The sequence below is a fragment of the Thunnus thynnus genome, chromosome 6 (assembly GCF_963924715.1).
Source record: "Thunnus thynnus chromosome 6, fThuThy2.1, whole genome shotgun sequence".
Lineage (NCBI taxonomy): Eukaryota > Metazoa > Chordata > Actinopteri > Scombriformes > Scombridae > Thunnus > Thunnus thynnus.
In genome coordinates this window covers 26,223,763-26,240,586 of record NC_089522.1, presented here as the reverse complement: position 1 = coordinate 26,240,586, position 16,824 = coordinate 26,223,763, and the positions used below count along the sequence as shown (strand labels likewise).

The window sequence follows — 16,824 nt, the reverse complement described above, 5'->3', positions numbered from 1 at the left end:
GAGGCCCTTGTCCATGAACATCCCTAGGAGACGAAAGCAGGCGATAATTACGGTGCTGGGACTAAACTGGTGTTGCTCTCTCCCTTCACACATTGTTTTAAATCTGAAGAGAAAAAGTAAAACAAAGACGGCTCCGGGGCACCTCTTTGTCTCCGAGGCTCCCTGAGATTTTCGTGAGGCTACAAAATTCACAGAAAATGAAATTAATCTATTGGCACAGCACTGATCCTGTGGTGATTACAGTTTGAGCCTGACACTAATAAATGCACACGTTCCACTCTTTGCACTTTCACAGTGTGCAAGGGCTAACTATATTCAGGCAGAATCAGTGGAGATGCACTGCAGATGGTCACATGACAAATGGCTTTATTGCCCCGTTATGGAGATTTGAATCATAATTGAGTGTCTCTACAGTGATGTGTGCACTTGGTATGACTCACAGTGAGTCTTTTGCTAGAGGACAGATGAGCTCTGTTGCTTCTACTTCAATCTGCTGCTGCTGCATATTCAGATTTCACCTCAAATCTTTTTTAAACCAGCCTCAGTATTTCACTTCCTTCTTAATGTTTGTACAAGATTTGTGTCTAAAGAAAGAGAAGAAAAAAATGAGGTGAATCCTACCGAAGAGAAACCACATTTAATTTCCCGATTGTGAAACGTATTTTATTCTTGCAACAGTTAGATTTATTGTGTATCTAAAGTTGAATAAAGAGTAATGTGAGCATGCACGTTTGCACACTGATGCATGTGCTGCACGCATCACTGCTTTTGTGTGTGTTGAGCGCTTTTCAAAGGGCATGCTTTTGTGCAGGCACAGATGATGCAGCTGGCAGAAGCATGACTATTGCTGGAAGCATGTCCACGTTGGCACACTTACAGAAAGCTCTGGCTCCTGGGTCACACTTTATATAGGCTACATAAAGGCTGCCTGCCCGTCTGCTGTCTGGCCCATCGATAACGGCTGTGATGCGCAGACTGAAAAGTGCAGACACAATTTGAGTCAATACCAATTCTTTGTCATAAATACTGAAGTGGTTTTATCTGTTGTTCTTGTGCTGCTTCTCCCTGGGTGACGTTTTCATTCACGATAAGATGATGCAGATGTAGTGTCACACAAAACGCTACAAGATGCAGCTAAACATAGAAAATAACTAAGAGACAACTAAGAGTGTACAGCCACTAGCGGCTCTGTTAGGCTGTACTTATAGCCACAATGTTGCTGTGAGCTAAATGCTAACACATCTTAGTTTAACATGTTAGCATGCTAACATTTGTGAATTATCACAAAGCACAAACTTAAGATGATGGGAATATTATTATTTTTGCAGGTATTTGGACAAATTAAATGTTGGACCTGATGATGGAGCTAGATGAAAGGTTATGTCCTGTCAATGTTCATTTATATAGCCTAATAGCACAAATCACAAATTTGTCTCAGGAGGCCTTGCAATCTATACAGCATACCAACATCCTCTGTCCTTACACCTTTGATTAAGAGACCACCAAAGTTATTACAAAGTATCCTGAGGGGACATGAATCTGTACGAAATTTCCTGACAATCCATCCAATAGTCGTAAAGACATTTCACTCAAAACCATCGATGTGATCGTCATGGTGGCAACAGAGGAAAAGTCAGGGGATTACCAAAGTCATTAGGATTCATCCTCTGGGCACCATGAATGTCCGCACCAAAATTCATGACGGTCCATGTAATACCTGTTGAGATATTTCAGTCTGAACCAAAGTTGCAGCTCGACCGACTCCCATCCCTAAAGCCATGCTGCTAGCATGGCTAAAAATATAACAATATATACTGTATATGACAATTCATAAAAAGATTATCAGGCATTAATTGTTTACATACTTCCAGACCAGTTATGCTTATTTTGTTCTTCTTTTCATTGCTCAAGCCAATACTCAATATCTAACTCCAGGAAGAGGGGAGTTGTGTGAGTTTTAACAGGATCAATCATGTTTCCCATGTAAAGATAGCTCCATTTATTCTGTAATTTCCCGATAAATTAACCAGCACAGACACCTGTCAAAACAGCAGACAATCTCTGTGAATCTACCTCCCAACAGGCTCATCTTGATGGGCTAAGTTGGTAATGACAACTCCCCAAGTCTGTCCCCTCAGGCTGAGGGATGAGAGCGCTACAGAGTTCTTTTCCCATCCGTCCCTATTAGGATAATGCATCAAATAGACATTTTAATTTGAAGTTCATTTTCTCCTCAAGGCTCTGTAAATGTCTGCAAGCACGCATGCTGGAAGAGATAACCTTTCTTTTCGGTGTTGGCTTGTGTGATCTTTTTTATTTTTGTGTCCTAATGAAATGTTCACTTATCATTTACTACATTTTGACTTTGTTAAAGAGTGTAAATTCATTGGTGCAAGCTGACTATTCAAGTGGCTCTTTTGAAATTAAGTGGCGTCCAAAAAACAAAAAAGTAAACCCTCATGTTCTGTTAATAGAGCTCCTCCTCCAGCTTTACTAAAAGCAAAACCGCAGATGACTCATTGATTTCCACAAACAAACCAAATTGCCAGTGGTGGTACACACCAGTGTGACTCTGAGGAAACCTCATCACTCAGCATTTATATTGTTGTGCACCCAGCGACCTCCTTTTTCAACCTAGCTAGTGTGACGATAACGTGCGTGAAATGAGCACCGAGGCCTGCCAGCGGTGCCTGAGCCCTCGAAGGGCCCGACACCTGCCTGCGCTCAGCTGTTCCTGCCACGCTTGACCGCATGTGGCTAATAAACAGACCTGTCCTTATCACTGGAACTCCATTAACGGGGGTTGCAGTCACCTGAATCCCTCGCTGGGGCGACAGCAAATTACAAGGCAAATGTAATGGGTTTTGCTATATTGCCACACACTGAGATAGTGAATTACACCAAAGGCCTGATGTTATTACATGTCCCCAGGACGCTGGCTCTGTGTTTTATGATGACTACAGTGAAAACCAGGTCAGTGCTCAAATTGTCATGGTCTTCGCCTCTGTTGCTCCAGTTCTATCTATCATGTCCATTCAAAGAGGGGACAAAGGCATACGGCAGGTCGTGCACTTCACGTGTCAGCCAGCACTGAGCGCTTCAGACAAGTGGCCTCAGACATGAAACCGCTCTCTTCATTATTATCTGTATGAGGTGACAACAAGTTACATCATGCAGGAGATACAAAAGCAAAGTGATTAATCAGGTCGCCATGCGGTGAGATCCAGTGATGAAAAAGCCCTGAGGCCAGATGCATAAAACTGTAGATTCATGACTAAAACTGTGTATGCACAAAGCCAGAAATACGCAGATGCACTCTTTTCCTCAGATTTATAAAGCCGTGTGTACACATGGTTCTGTTTTATAAATCATTAAGGAACTGGTGGCACATGCACGAGCCTCATTTCCACTCCCACAATTAACCATAAATGGATGAAGAGACTCCCTGAACCAGCCGTTTTCATATCACCTGCTCCACCAGTCTTTACACCTGTCAATGAAACAAACAAGGAAGAAGGAGCGCCGTTTCACCGATTGCGTTGCACCGGTGAGGTTCTCCAACAGTAGAACAGCTTTACGCATTACGCGCGACCATTACGCACGGCTTTGCGGCTCTTTATACCGTCTATACTGTTAATTCATCACAGTGATCTGTGAATGATTAGTTTGTAGCTCTCATATCTAAACCAACTTTACATGGTGTGACACAACTAAAGATAAATTAAAAAGAATATTAAGAGCAAAATAAAATGTTGACTCCTATGTAAATTAAAAGAATGATAAAATTAATCACACAAAAGTAATTAATCAGTTACATTTATAAATGTGCCTTTGATTGGCATTTTACAAATTTCTGTGTAAATGCAACTTAAATCACACAATCAGTGCAGCTTGTTATCAACCTAAACAAACTGTTTTACTATCAGATTCTCTCACCCTATATTTCATCATCACATCACACTCAGATCGATGACTGGAAGGCAGAGAAACAGGATTTATTTCATGAGGCTTCATTATGGTCAAATAAACTAATAGCAGTTTTGACCTCAAGACACGGTCGCGTCAGCATTTAAAATGGCAAAATTTTCCATCAGTTACACAACAATGGATTTCAAAATCAATTCCTTGTAATGGAATCGGTGTGATCAGTGGTTTCTCTCACAGGGGAGAAGTCAATCCGCACAAAATTTTCATGTCTAGTTCTAGTTTGGTGAACATTAGCTGTGTTGCACCATCTGCTTTTACTCTTCTGTTTGAATAAAAACTACACAACCATCACATCCTCATGATGAAACGACCACATAGGTTGATTGTACCTGCACTCCAGAATGACCCATAGGAGCCTTTTCTATTACGCCGTCTCTATCAGCACTAATCGTAAAAAAAATAATTATGTTTTATGGTGTGACAGCGCTGTGGTTAAGGTCTGGTGAGGTTTAGGCACAAAAACCACTTGGTTAACGTTAGTGAAAGATCACGGTTTGAGTTACTTCCGTAAAGTTACTCAACCTTTGCCGTCATGGCAACAGTAAACATCAAAGTTACGTTTTTTTAAAAACTGTCCCAACTCATATTGACGTCATCTGAACTGCGTCATTTCCCTGGGTCATAATTACTACGGCCACTAGATGGCGTAAAACGTAACTAAGCTATAGGTCATTTTTTGCGGCTGAATTTTAGATATTTCTTGTGAGGACGGGCTGCCACAAAAGAAGAGCGTTTTGCGGACAGTTATGAGCCAGAAGTCGATGGCACATTAACGTCTTTTGAATCAACTGTGTGAGCTTATTGTCGCATTAGCCACAAAGCTAATGAGCTTGATAACTGACAGTTAGCAAGCTAGTTAGCCCAAAGATCTTGTTTCCCCTTCCTCAATAACTCTTTTTTAAATTAAATTATGTACAATCCTGAGAACAAAATGCTGGAGCAGAAATGTTCCTGCACAGAGAAAATACAAAGAAGCTCAGAGAGCTGTTGTGACTAGCATGTTCCCGGCTTGTTAGCGTGATAGCAGGTTGGTCGCCAGCAACAGTAGTTCACTAAATACCGCTGCAAGTTTTCACTACATCACCAAACCAGAAATAAATATTTCACAAGGGCACATGGATGAATTTTGCAGTAGCAGTTTCTAGTGTTCACAGAGTCTTAATCAGGGCTAAACTGATGAAAGACACATTAATAACACCTGGTCCTTCATATACACAGTCCACTGGATGTGAACATTGTACATCACACGATGAAATGACCACAAATACATTTCACATGTTGTCAGTTTGTTAAAAAATAATTATACAAATTAAAAAACACTAGTTTCAGCTATGACAAATGTTAATATATAAAATCTCACTACAGTACATTAAGGCATCAAATTTTAAAATCCCAAAGGTTTCTTCAAATGATCACCACCACTAACAGATTTCTCACTGCACTTGTCATTGCTCGTGTGTTCTTCAGCAGATATCTATATTTAGATCCAATGGCATATGATACTGTACGTTAACCCGTTCTGTGCTTCAGAAACACATCTTAGTGCATCTGATATGCCGAACAGTGACAAGGACCAGTGAGGCGATACAACAAAGAGAGTGTGTGGAATTAAATTAATAATTTGTCTGTCTTTTGTCTTTAGATCAATCAAATCATTGTTTTGAATTATATTAGTGCACTGTGCAACTGTGGATCTTTTCAACCGTTAGTTTTCTCAGTAAGGTGGGACATATTTGAGGACTAACTTGTCCATGAAACACACGCTAAAGATTTTAAGGATCAGAGTTGGACTAGAGCTGCAACTAATGATTATTTTTTTAATTTAATTACTGATTGATCTGACGATTGTTTTCTGGATTAATTGATTAATTGTTTGGTCTATAAAATGTCAGAAAATGGTGAAAAATGTCAGTCATCGTTTCCCAAAGCGCAAGATGACGTCCTCAAACGTCTTATTTTGTCCCGACCAAAAGTCCACAACCCAAAGGTATCAGTTTACTATTATAGAAGATCAAGAAACCAGAAAATATTGGGCATTTTTTCTTAAAAAAATGACTCAAAATGACTAATTGTTAACAAAATAGTTGATGTTTAATTTTCTGTTGATGGATTAATTGATTAAGAGACTAATCATTGCAGTTAAGTTGAACCACAGGATGTTTTTTTATCTTTTGCCCTTCAGATCTCCACCTTTTAGACATTTTACTGCATATTGCTTTTAATTGATGAGGTTGAAATAAAATTTTAAATGAAGCAAATAATGTTAAACAAAGAAAAGAAATGAAACATATCCCTTGTCACAGTCATTTTTTCACTGTGTCTTGTTGCCAGCAGTTATTAAATGCAGCGTCTCTGTGGTCTACAAGAGAAAAGGGGCCATGTAACAGAAACAGTCATAGACAAGGGGTTTGTTTTTGATTATTGAACCTCGTATCCTTTCTCTGGCAATACATCTTCCTCTGCCAGGCCTCCCAGGGGCCTCAGGCCATCCAACACCACAGGCCAGCTCTTGAGAAGAAGGCAGGGACAGTGTTACCTGCAGGTCCCTATCCAGGCTCAGGAGATACCACTGGGGCCTCATTGACAAATTGTCCTTGTCTGGCCGCATGAGAGAATAGGGATTGCGGTAATTGCATATTTCCCTCTAATTGCATTTGTCACATGTGGGGTCTGCTGCTGTGGAGCCAGGTCTGAAGCCCTTCTCAGTGATGTGTTAAACCCAACAGCTGAACTCTCACCTGCACCACGAGAAGGGGATGTGCAAGAAGAGGCCTGCAAAGAGGGCAATAAATTATGCAGTGGCACAAAACATCAGCAGAGCAACCCCGGAGTCGGGCACAGCGGCTTCTGCCAGACGGAGACACGCTGCAGGTCCATTAAAGCCTCAGACGTGGTCATGAAGTGCTTTACTCAGTGCTTAAGGACAATCAAGGGCTTCTACCTGCAGGATTGCATGACACGAAACTCATAACGCAGCTGCAGACAAATAAACACACATATTTTTGCATCATAAAATTTTCATGCTTTTATTGGAATATGCTTACCGCTATTGCCTACTTGTCACAGTGTCGAGTCCTATAATGAATATAAAAGAGAAAATAATGTTATGATGATCTGGATCTGCTGTTTCACACGTCTCAGCCCCTGTTCTCCTGCTTCCACAAAGTTCGGGGGTGATGCGGGAGGGGGGGGCAACAATAACGAGCGGCTCTCATCTTGGCTTCTGGTGCCTCGTGATATGCGGCCAGGCTGCTGCATTATACAGAGGGGTTGTACAACTACATTTTAATCCACTCGTGTTTCTGGCCTGATAAAAGGATTCTCTCCATCTCTTTCTGTTTAATTCACACCATCATCAATCAAATGTGTCCCTGCCCTCCCCCCCCCCCCTCCACCCCTCCCCTACTACCCCCCCTCTCCTGGGTTTTGGGGTCTGCTGCAGATAGGTTGGGGGTCCCCCGAGGGGGTTAGGGACATGACGGACTGGTCACAGATGCCATAGAAATTAAAATGCAAGAGTCTGTGCAAGGTGTTACATTTCTCAGACATGCTCATTTGTAGTAATATCTGAGCAGCATGAGGAGGCTTATCTGTGATTCCAAAGACGACTCTCACCAGATTATGTGAATATGATTAAAAAAAAAAAAAAAAAAAAAAAACACGCTAGTTGGGAGCACTGTCTCCATACTGGGGCTACAAGTGTGGAAGATTCCCTGCGTGGTAGATGCACTGTTTTTGTCTTCCGCCATTGTCTGCACATGACAGTCGCCACAGGCTACTTAGTAATGAATATGTGCCTGTAGCATGTGTTCTGTGTGGAGCCTATGAATAGAGTAAATATGCACGTCTCTGCACAACAGGTCAGCTTCTGAACACAGATAGAAGAGAATATGATCAACCACAGAATGAGCTCCTGAAACTACAAAGGAATTATGTATAAACAACCTCTCAGTCTGTGACTAAAGTGTCACACGATGATGTCTGATATCCCGGCGAAGCTTTTTTTGTCTAAATAAGGCTACAGTTCTGTGTTCTTCATTGTCTTTCATGGATATCCATAAACCTCTGATGGTAGCTCTCTTTATGTGACACATGAATATACAATCATCTGACAGGTAATACAGACTCTACAAAAATAGAACATTTGTAAAAAAAAAAAAGCCTATGTTGAACTATTTCATGACATATTCATAAAGGAAAAACATTTCTAGCAAACTTGTTTCATGTTAATGTAACACGGTTACTGTTAGGTTGTAATAGTGTATAACAATAAGCAACTATATAATAATAATATATTTATATAACGCTTATCAAAACTAGAGATTACAAACTGCTTTATAGGGAATAAAGAAATGCACCAGTCACATACACATACATGAGAAAAATAAGTTCATATACCTACATACATACATATACCAACACACATAAATACACATGAGTGGATTTGCTTACTGGGCCCAGGCCCAGGGGTCCAGGAGGGGCCCCTAAGCCAGAGCCTCTGTGTTAAGTCGCTGTTATTAACTTTGCATTTTTTGTTTTATAGTCATTACTCATTCATATCAATAACAGAGCCCTAAAAGTACTGTAAAGTCGTTGTTCATGAGGACCCCATAATGTTGTTATCCACCCCTGATCTGTCTGAACGGGGCCCTTAAGTCTACAACTGCATGGCCGTACAGTAGAGTTTTTTGCAGGGCAAGGTGGGATATTTGAGGTCTTGAGAGTGCCGCCTGTTGAAGAATGCTCTTTGAAATATTATGCATGCAAGATAACATACATTGATTGATTTTTCAAAATTTTTTATTTATTTATTTTGTGGTGTATCACTTGACTGTATGTTTTAGTATTAGGCCTTAACTGGGACAAGTGAGATTCCTTACATGAACATAAAAAGATATTTTGGAATAGTTTATAAGGTCCCACCTCTTGAAAAATCAGGGGTTGCCCTGTTTATTGCAGATATAATATTGTTGAGTCTATTATTGTGAAAGAGAAGCTTGTGTGCGCTACAAATGTCCATTCCCATTAGATTAATGAGTATAGAAACTGGTCAATAGAGGGCACTATTAAAGTTTATGAACTGGAGACAGGTCACAAGTGAGGTCACGAGTCACGAAAAGGTCAATCTATGCATGATCTTGGGTGCTTTTCATTTAGCTAGTTTCTGTGTCCTCTCTCTTCTGTCCTCTGGCCGTGACACAGAAACCGATCTCCCTCCGCCATCATCGAGGATCTTCCAATCCCTTAAATGCACCTCGGAGGAGACGAGGAGCGAGGACAGAGGAGGCTCCTGGAGGAGCTTAGAGCGAGGAACCACAGGTGCGTCCTCTGCAGAAGTTTTTCACCAGACAGCAACATCCCTTTGATCGAATGTGTTTATTATTGATTGGTCAGCTGATCTGACAGAACAATACAACAGATCATGAAAACTACCTGTGGAACAGGAATGAAAACACCAACAACAGCTTTTCATATTTATTCATAAAATAAAAATGACAGAATAATTAATTAATCTTCATAAATCAAAGGCACAGTCGCATCTCCTATAAAATCATCCTGAGTCTGAAAAGGACGTTAGACTGTCACAAACTAAATAAGCAATATTTTATTTAAACATATTCTGCAGGCTACAGCTGTTTTTATTGCTCCTTTATGTTTATTCTGTTCTTACAGTAATTAACGGATTTAAATTGTCTTTATGTGTCTTATTCTGTGACAGATGCCACTGTAGATCTATAATCAAATAAAAAAGTTATCAGATGTTTCTAGCTATCACTATGTAGAAATTAAGTTACACTTTAAAGTGTTAATTAAATGTATGAATGAATTTTAACTTTAAACTTTAGAGTTTAAGCTGTTAATAATTTCTACATATTGATAGCTGACTTCTACATATTTAACAGTTGAGGTGATGTGCGACATGTGTAGTTGTCGTTTCCTCAAAATGAAGCTGGAGGGAGCGAGGACGTCCCATTTGATGAGTTAAATTCCTCCGTCCTCACATCTGTTTCTCGCGTCCTCGCTGGGAGGAGCTAAGACGCGAGGAAGAGACGCGAGTGAGGAAAGCGAGGAGACACGTTTCAAATGAATGAAATAAAAGCTAAGAAAAGAAAAAAGAAGCAAAGGAAGCAGATATTGTGTTCAAAAACACTCCGATGAACGATGTGAATAACAACAAGCATTCATTAGTGGCTACTGTGACTGGAAACACTCAGAGTGAATCATCAAGCACGACAGAAGTGGAGAACATGTGGCCTGCATGCTTTCCCTGCATCATAGAGCCACAGGTGCCGCTGTGGACGCTGACCTTATAAAGCTAATCAATGGGGAGAGGCCATATTGGAGAAAGATGCTGAGGAGAGTTGTCTTTTATCCCCTTTCCACCAACTGGAACAACCTGGTGCTGGACTGGTGCAGGTTTGCAACTAGCAAACCCTCTAAGAACCTGTTTGCTTTTCCACAGGCTAGAGAGCCAAGTCGTTATGTAACTGTACGTGCCTCCAGTTTTCTAGTCACGCTAACTTCAAGCACTTCACACTCCAACCTAGTAGATGGTGGTAATGCAGCATAACGCCGGTTGCCACCTGCCATAAAATGGAAAAAAGAACTATAATAACAAAAACAATGGTGGACTACATTACCATTTATGTACATCACAGCTTTATTTTCTCTCATATATACTGCATACTGCCCACTAAATGAATGATTAGGTATGCCATTACCAGCAGACTGATCACATTGAAGTATACTCACCTGGTGTTACACTGTATTTGGTGACCCATCAGATTATGTGACCTGCAGTATTAGAAGAAATACTCAGATCGGGCTGCGACTGATATATTAAAATGCTGCTTATGCATTGACTCGTCAGTATTAATGATGTACTCTGTTTTAAATGCATTTAGTATATCAGATACTTTTACTCAAGTAAAGGATCTGAGAACTTCTTCCAGCACTGCAGGTCACAGAATGTAATGGGTCGCCAAATACGGTGTAACACCGGCCAGCAGCCTCTTCACAACTCAAACACATCGCAGCAAATGTCCAAACAGGCATTTGGACAAACTGATCACATATTTGGAATCTACATGGTTACTTTCTACCTAAAAAAGACATATTAACAGCTTTTAGATCAAAATCTCTGCCACAATGGCAAAGATTTGTTTTTGGTTGGTCACGATAATCAGCCTTTCTGATCCAATTGGGTCCAGAATTTGAGTCGACTGTTTTTCTCGTCCCATCCATGAGATTCCTGATATTTTACTGATATTCTTCCTGTATTTGAAGACCGAAGGCCTTGCACACATGCCTTAGGAGCTTACTTGGCCTTTCATGTCACGTAAGGGTTGCTGAGGTTGCTGTCATCATTTTATCTGTATGAAAGTGATACACCCGCGCTATGTGACACTTTTGAAAGGATAACGGATAAAAACAAGCATGATGTGATTATTTCATTTTACAGGCTGTTTCTCAACGCAGCAGCCCTGTAATAAGACAGCAGGTGGCAGGTGTCGGAAGGGGAGAAAGTTATCGTCTTGTCCTCCCCGCTGCAGTTCTTTGAACAGTCCCATTTGAACAAAGGATTAAGTGTCCATCATTAATCATACGCTAATCTTGTAGATTTAAGCAAGTGGTTCCCAAAAGTCAATACAGCTATAATTTAATCAGAGAATGTCATCGCAGTTTATGGAGCAAAATGGAGAGCTTACAGACAAGGTCTTGTATTTACTTTCAGCGGATCACCTCTGTGCACAATAGGCTGAGAGTTTCAAGAAACACTGTGGTTGAAAAGTGTCCGTGTTGTATTTCTGCAGTGAAATACATCTGCACAAACATGTTTTTTATAAAAGAAAACATGGAAATGTTGCAGTGGAAGAGCTGAGGCTCAAACACAGTTAAAACTGATGTTCATTAGTGTGAAGGATGGTTCACTATATTTAAAGACTATTATAGAAACTGATTGTAAAAGAGTTGCAGCTGAGGTGGTTTTTTATAATGAAATCTGAATTGAAGTCATGTTACATAAACATTGTATTATTAATAAATGTCAGTGAAGCATTCGTTGCATTCACTTCCTGCACTGTTACACAAATTAAAGACCTGCTCCATTTGTATTACGAGTTTAAGTAAATTCTGATATCATGATCTCAAACAGCAGCTTTATGTCGTTTTAGTATAATTTGTATAGTTCACTAACGTGGCTTCTGCTCTCTCAGTGCAACTGCAGCCCTACTTCATAGTTGTAGTTAGTAGTTTGTGGGACAAAAGTATAAATATTTTATGGAGAGTAAATAATTCAACACCTGTGTATTCCTCTGTGGTTCGCTACCAGCTCTGATCCAGTCACTTCAAGACATCTTTTGTGGATGGAGAGCCCTTCAGCCTAAATGACACTTGGCCAAATAGCACTTAAGTACATGCTCAATATTTTAACAGGGCTGTGCAAGGAAGCCGTGGAGTGGTTGAGCTGTTCCTGTAAAGTAGAACAGGTGGATTGTTTTTGGTGGAGAAGCACAGCGTAAAGCTCTTATTAGTGACTGCAGAGCTTCTCTACTCAGGTTCAATGAAACAAATAGACTCGGACATTTTCTACTGAAAGTGCTGTGATTTAGTTACACCGGGAATTAAGATCAAGTCAATCAATCAATTAAAGTCTAATCGCTTATGGCTACTGTAGGTTATCCTTGCATTTTAAAGGCTCTGGCATGCATTACTATCTGTATTTTTTCACAAATTTGTTTCTCAGTAATCCTGTCTCTTTTAAATTATGTTCATACACAACTAAATTGCAACAGCAAATATGTTTTGATTGAAATGTGATGCTGGCTGATTTATGTTTTCTTTCAACATAATGAGAAAATGTTAATGGACTTATTTGGCAAGTGGCAAAAATGTGGATACTGAACTTATGAGTGAAATGTTCAGAGACAATGTGCTTCTTTTAAAATATCCCATCGTGCAGTACAATATCCACTTGTAGAAACTAATAACTATAATGACAATAACTATATTGTTATTAAACTTTTTATGGTTATGTTTAGACACTGGCAGCACTTGGTTAAGGTTTGGGAAAAATACAGAAAAAAAGTCTGCAATGACTTGAAGCACGAGACACAATCTGTTTATTAACATTTAAACAAAACAACGATCTTTCATTAACCTTAACCAAAGTGCTTTTATCGCCTGAACCTAACCACACCCAGGACTGCGTCTTGTACGCTCGCCATCCACCCCAACCTCCTCCCTCTGACTTCAGAGCCATATACTAATGTAGTTCTTCACTCATTCGAAAAATGTTGACTGAACATAATCCAGGCAGTGATTACACTTGGGGAAAACAATTTTAATAGTACATGAATGTAATTTGTAGGAGACGGGGTTGCTCTCAGTACTGTATGATTTCACTACTGTGTCTGTGACACTCAGCCCATTTGTTACGAATGAAAATGTAAATCGGGTCACAAATATATGTTTTTAATTTTTAAAAAAGGTTAAATAACTTTCCCAAACCAGCTGGGTTCTGTAGTTTTTAGTAAATGTTCCTCAAACTGGATTACAGGGTGGATTTGTTGGGAACGATCAGCACAGGATGATGAATGTCAGATTGATTTAAAATAAACTACAGTATCCATGTTGCCCACATTGTAGTGAAGTAAATTGTCACAAAGTGCAACAGTGTGGCTTTTCAATAGTTTTTGGAGCTCTATGGCCCAGAAGAATAAGATCTATCAGGCTTCAGATACACAGATGACACTTGTTAGTAGAATCAATTTATTGTTGGTGTTCGTGGGATTTGTTGGCAATAATAAAAATATAGACTTTCACTGGACTTATCCTTCAAAGCAAAAGAAGTCCGATGGGTGTAAAGATTTTTATAAAAAGGTGCAGTTTACGTCAGCATTTCTTTTTCTGCTCCATGTTCTGGTAATCAATTTTACCAAACTGTTTTCTGAACTATCCCCGGATAAGCGTTGAAATGGCTGTTAAAGAAGCTCTGATTAACGCTCTGTTGATGAGAAAATTAACTTATATACACTTCATTATAAACCCAGCAGACCTCAAGGACCCAGACTTTTATGAAGCCGGGACCAGATGTCATCCAGCCACAGCCCCAATTAATCTCCGGGCCTTGTAACACGCCCCTAGAAACAAAAAAAAAAAAGAAAAACCTGATTGGGTGTGGAGGGCAGAGACAGTGAGTAGAAAGCGAGGGTGAGAGATGCTATCCGGGGAGCAGCCGGCCCTGGCGAGCCTGCAGAGGGTGAGATAAGAGGGGGGCGGCTGCGGCGGAGCCTGGGTCTCAGAGAGGAGGCTGAGGTTATTCATTGCTCCGCTGTGAAAGCTTGAGAAGATTACCCGGAGCCTGGTTGGCAGTGATACAAGGGGGACAGGCAGAGGGGGCCCCCCTCTCACCCCTTTGTTCCCCATCCATCTGCTTGAATCTCACAATGGCTCATCAGGACCAAGTAGGGTGGAGGGGTGGAGCAGCGGAGGCTCGCTAGAATGGGAGGAAGTGAGCGGGCGGGGTGGGGCTGAAGAGGGGGTGGGGGGGGGGACAACCTGCAAGACATTGGGAGGTAATGCGAGGCAGCGTAGGGAGAGTGAACTAAAAGGAGGGAGAGATAGTGCAGTACGGGGAATGAATCCTGGAGCACGGTGCTTGTTGAGATTGAATGAATGGTGCCGCAGCTGACAAGCTCTGACAGGCTACATTGGGAAAGGCCAGGGAGGCGGGTGTTCACATTGTTATTTTCTGGGAGGTAATGGGCTGGCAGCTCCTCTTCACTCTGAATAATCAGTACTTTGGTTAGACTCAGACACCACTTCAAACCATGATAAATACACCACTCCAAACCCTCGCGACCAAGAGGATAGCATTTGTCTCTAAATGCCTTGACCACCATATTTATCTTGTTGAGGAATGATCAGATGATGAAGGGTGCTTTCTTCCATTACGCAGGTAATTATAGGTGTTTTTACACAGGAAAAACATTAGCGGGAGCTTACCTTTAGAGCAGGGGGCCTTACAGTAGTCATATTGCGCTGATGGTGGTGAGGGATAACATTAATAGTGAAATAGATCCAGTTTATTCTGTGACTATCAAGGAAATGTGTATGTACTGTGCACATGTTATTGTACTCACAACTCTTTGGTCCTTCTGTATTCAGAGTGATGATAATTCAACATAAGCTGCCAGTGTAATTGATGATTCACTGCATACATTTCAGAGTGCAGGACTGCTGTAGGCCTTTCTCTGGGAAAGGAGGGCAGGTTTTCTCATTCAAAGTGCAGCAGGTTCTATTAATGGCAGTTCATCATAATGCAAGATTCTCGATCCTCTTTCATACATAGCTCCCGGTAAATTACTGAGATAACCTTTCAGGCACCGCTAGTGGTTTTCACTATTCATACATGCAGCTACATTCAGGAACATTTCCATCTTGCGCCTTTTCACACATGCCAATAGATGGGGCAAGGGGCAGTTCAGCAGATGGTGGTAATGCAACACTTACGGATGCCAACTGCCATAAAATTCAACAGAAGAAGAAGAAGATGGGGCAAAGCCAGATGTACGCGGTGGAAGACGTCTCTTAATATTTTCAGGAACATGGCGGGCGACCAGCCAATGTTGTTTGCAAACAACAGAACTTGTATTGCCTGTTAGTTATCAAATCACCTGCGGATGCTTTGGCAAGACAACAGTAAACAAGTTGCAGATTCAAATACGTCATTGACAGAGTCTTGTGACTGGTTCGCTCGCTCCACGTGAAAGCGTCTTTTGTCAGACTTTATGTGCTTGTCTCTGCAGTGTTACTGCTTTCATTCACAATACAATCATACTGGCATTTTCCCTTAAATGTTTCTGGGTCTTAAGATGGGAAATTGGTGGCACAGATTTCCCTGCTCCCATTCACACGTGACCCCATGCAGGAAATGTTCCTGAACATTTCAAGGATAGACTGCATGTGTGAAAAGGGCTTCTGACTCCACTCTCTTACTCTTTTGTCACCTTCATATTCATAAAACTGGTACAATGTGTTGCTGCATTACAGAAACTGCAAATCTGCTAAATGCTGCAGAGTAGAAGCGTGTGGATAATGTTTGACAGATCTGAACAGAAAAGGATGTACCAGGTTTGATTTTCTCACCATGTTGTCTCAGTAACCTCTTCTAGCAAAAACTGTGACACTCGGGTCAACCCATCTTCTGACTGTCCTCAGTGTAAGTAGTTCACGTGTGACTGTATGAATAGCTAGAGGCTATTACACTGCTGAATATGAATAGCAGACCAATTACTTTGGCCCAGATGGAGCTGTGTGCTCCTCGGAGAACACCCTATCCTTGCCTCATACGCACGCACGCACACACACACACATACACACACACACACAGGAGTCTGGAGACCCTTCACTCTCTTGGTAGTGAAGGTAGAGGGGGACATGAAGAGGGCTAATGAGGATCCCAAATATGAATTTAGGACCCTCATTAGCCCTTATTTTGGATCAATTCATGCTTTTTCACCATATTTGACATTTGTGTCCTAGCAACAATGATCTGTCACTTCCAATAATGTTTTGATTGTCAGCTGATTGCTTAGCGGTGACAGATAACACACAGCAAAATTGTCTTTTTTATACATCCAAACCTCAGAGGAGACAGATGCACTGTTTAAGCATTTCAGCTGACCAAAACTGAGTAAATGGATGTTGCAGTCGAATCCCAGTCCGTCCCAAAGGAGCTTTTACTGGGACGTTCCCAAAAGAATCCTATCTCAAACCAAGCCAGTGTTGCTGGCGCTCACACACACAGTGGACATATGGCCAATCTCCCATCGT

The 16,824-nt window shown here is 41.0% G+C and overlaps 1 protein-coding gene across 4 annotated transcripts in view; it reads left to right on the top strand.

Moving 5' to 3' along the window:
- The window catches only part of klhl12 (kelch-like family member 12), a 124,768-nt gene that overhangs the window by 22,336 nt on the left and 85,608 nt on the right, over nt 1-16,824 (top strand). For 2 of the 4 annotated variants that reach the window (XM_067593015.1, XM_067593016.1), the window contains exon 3: nt 9,190-9,306. The exons of the other annotated variants lie outside the window; for them this stretch is intronic. The gene's annotated coding sequence lies outside the window, so the exon portion shown is untranslated. The remainder of the gene's footprint in view (nt 1-9,189; nt 9,307-16,824) is intronic. 4 annotated transcript variants of the gene reach the window in all.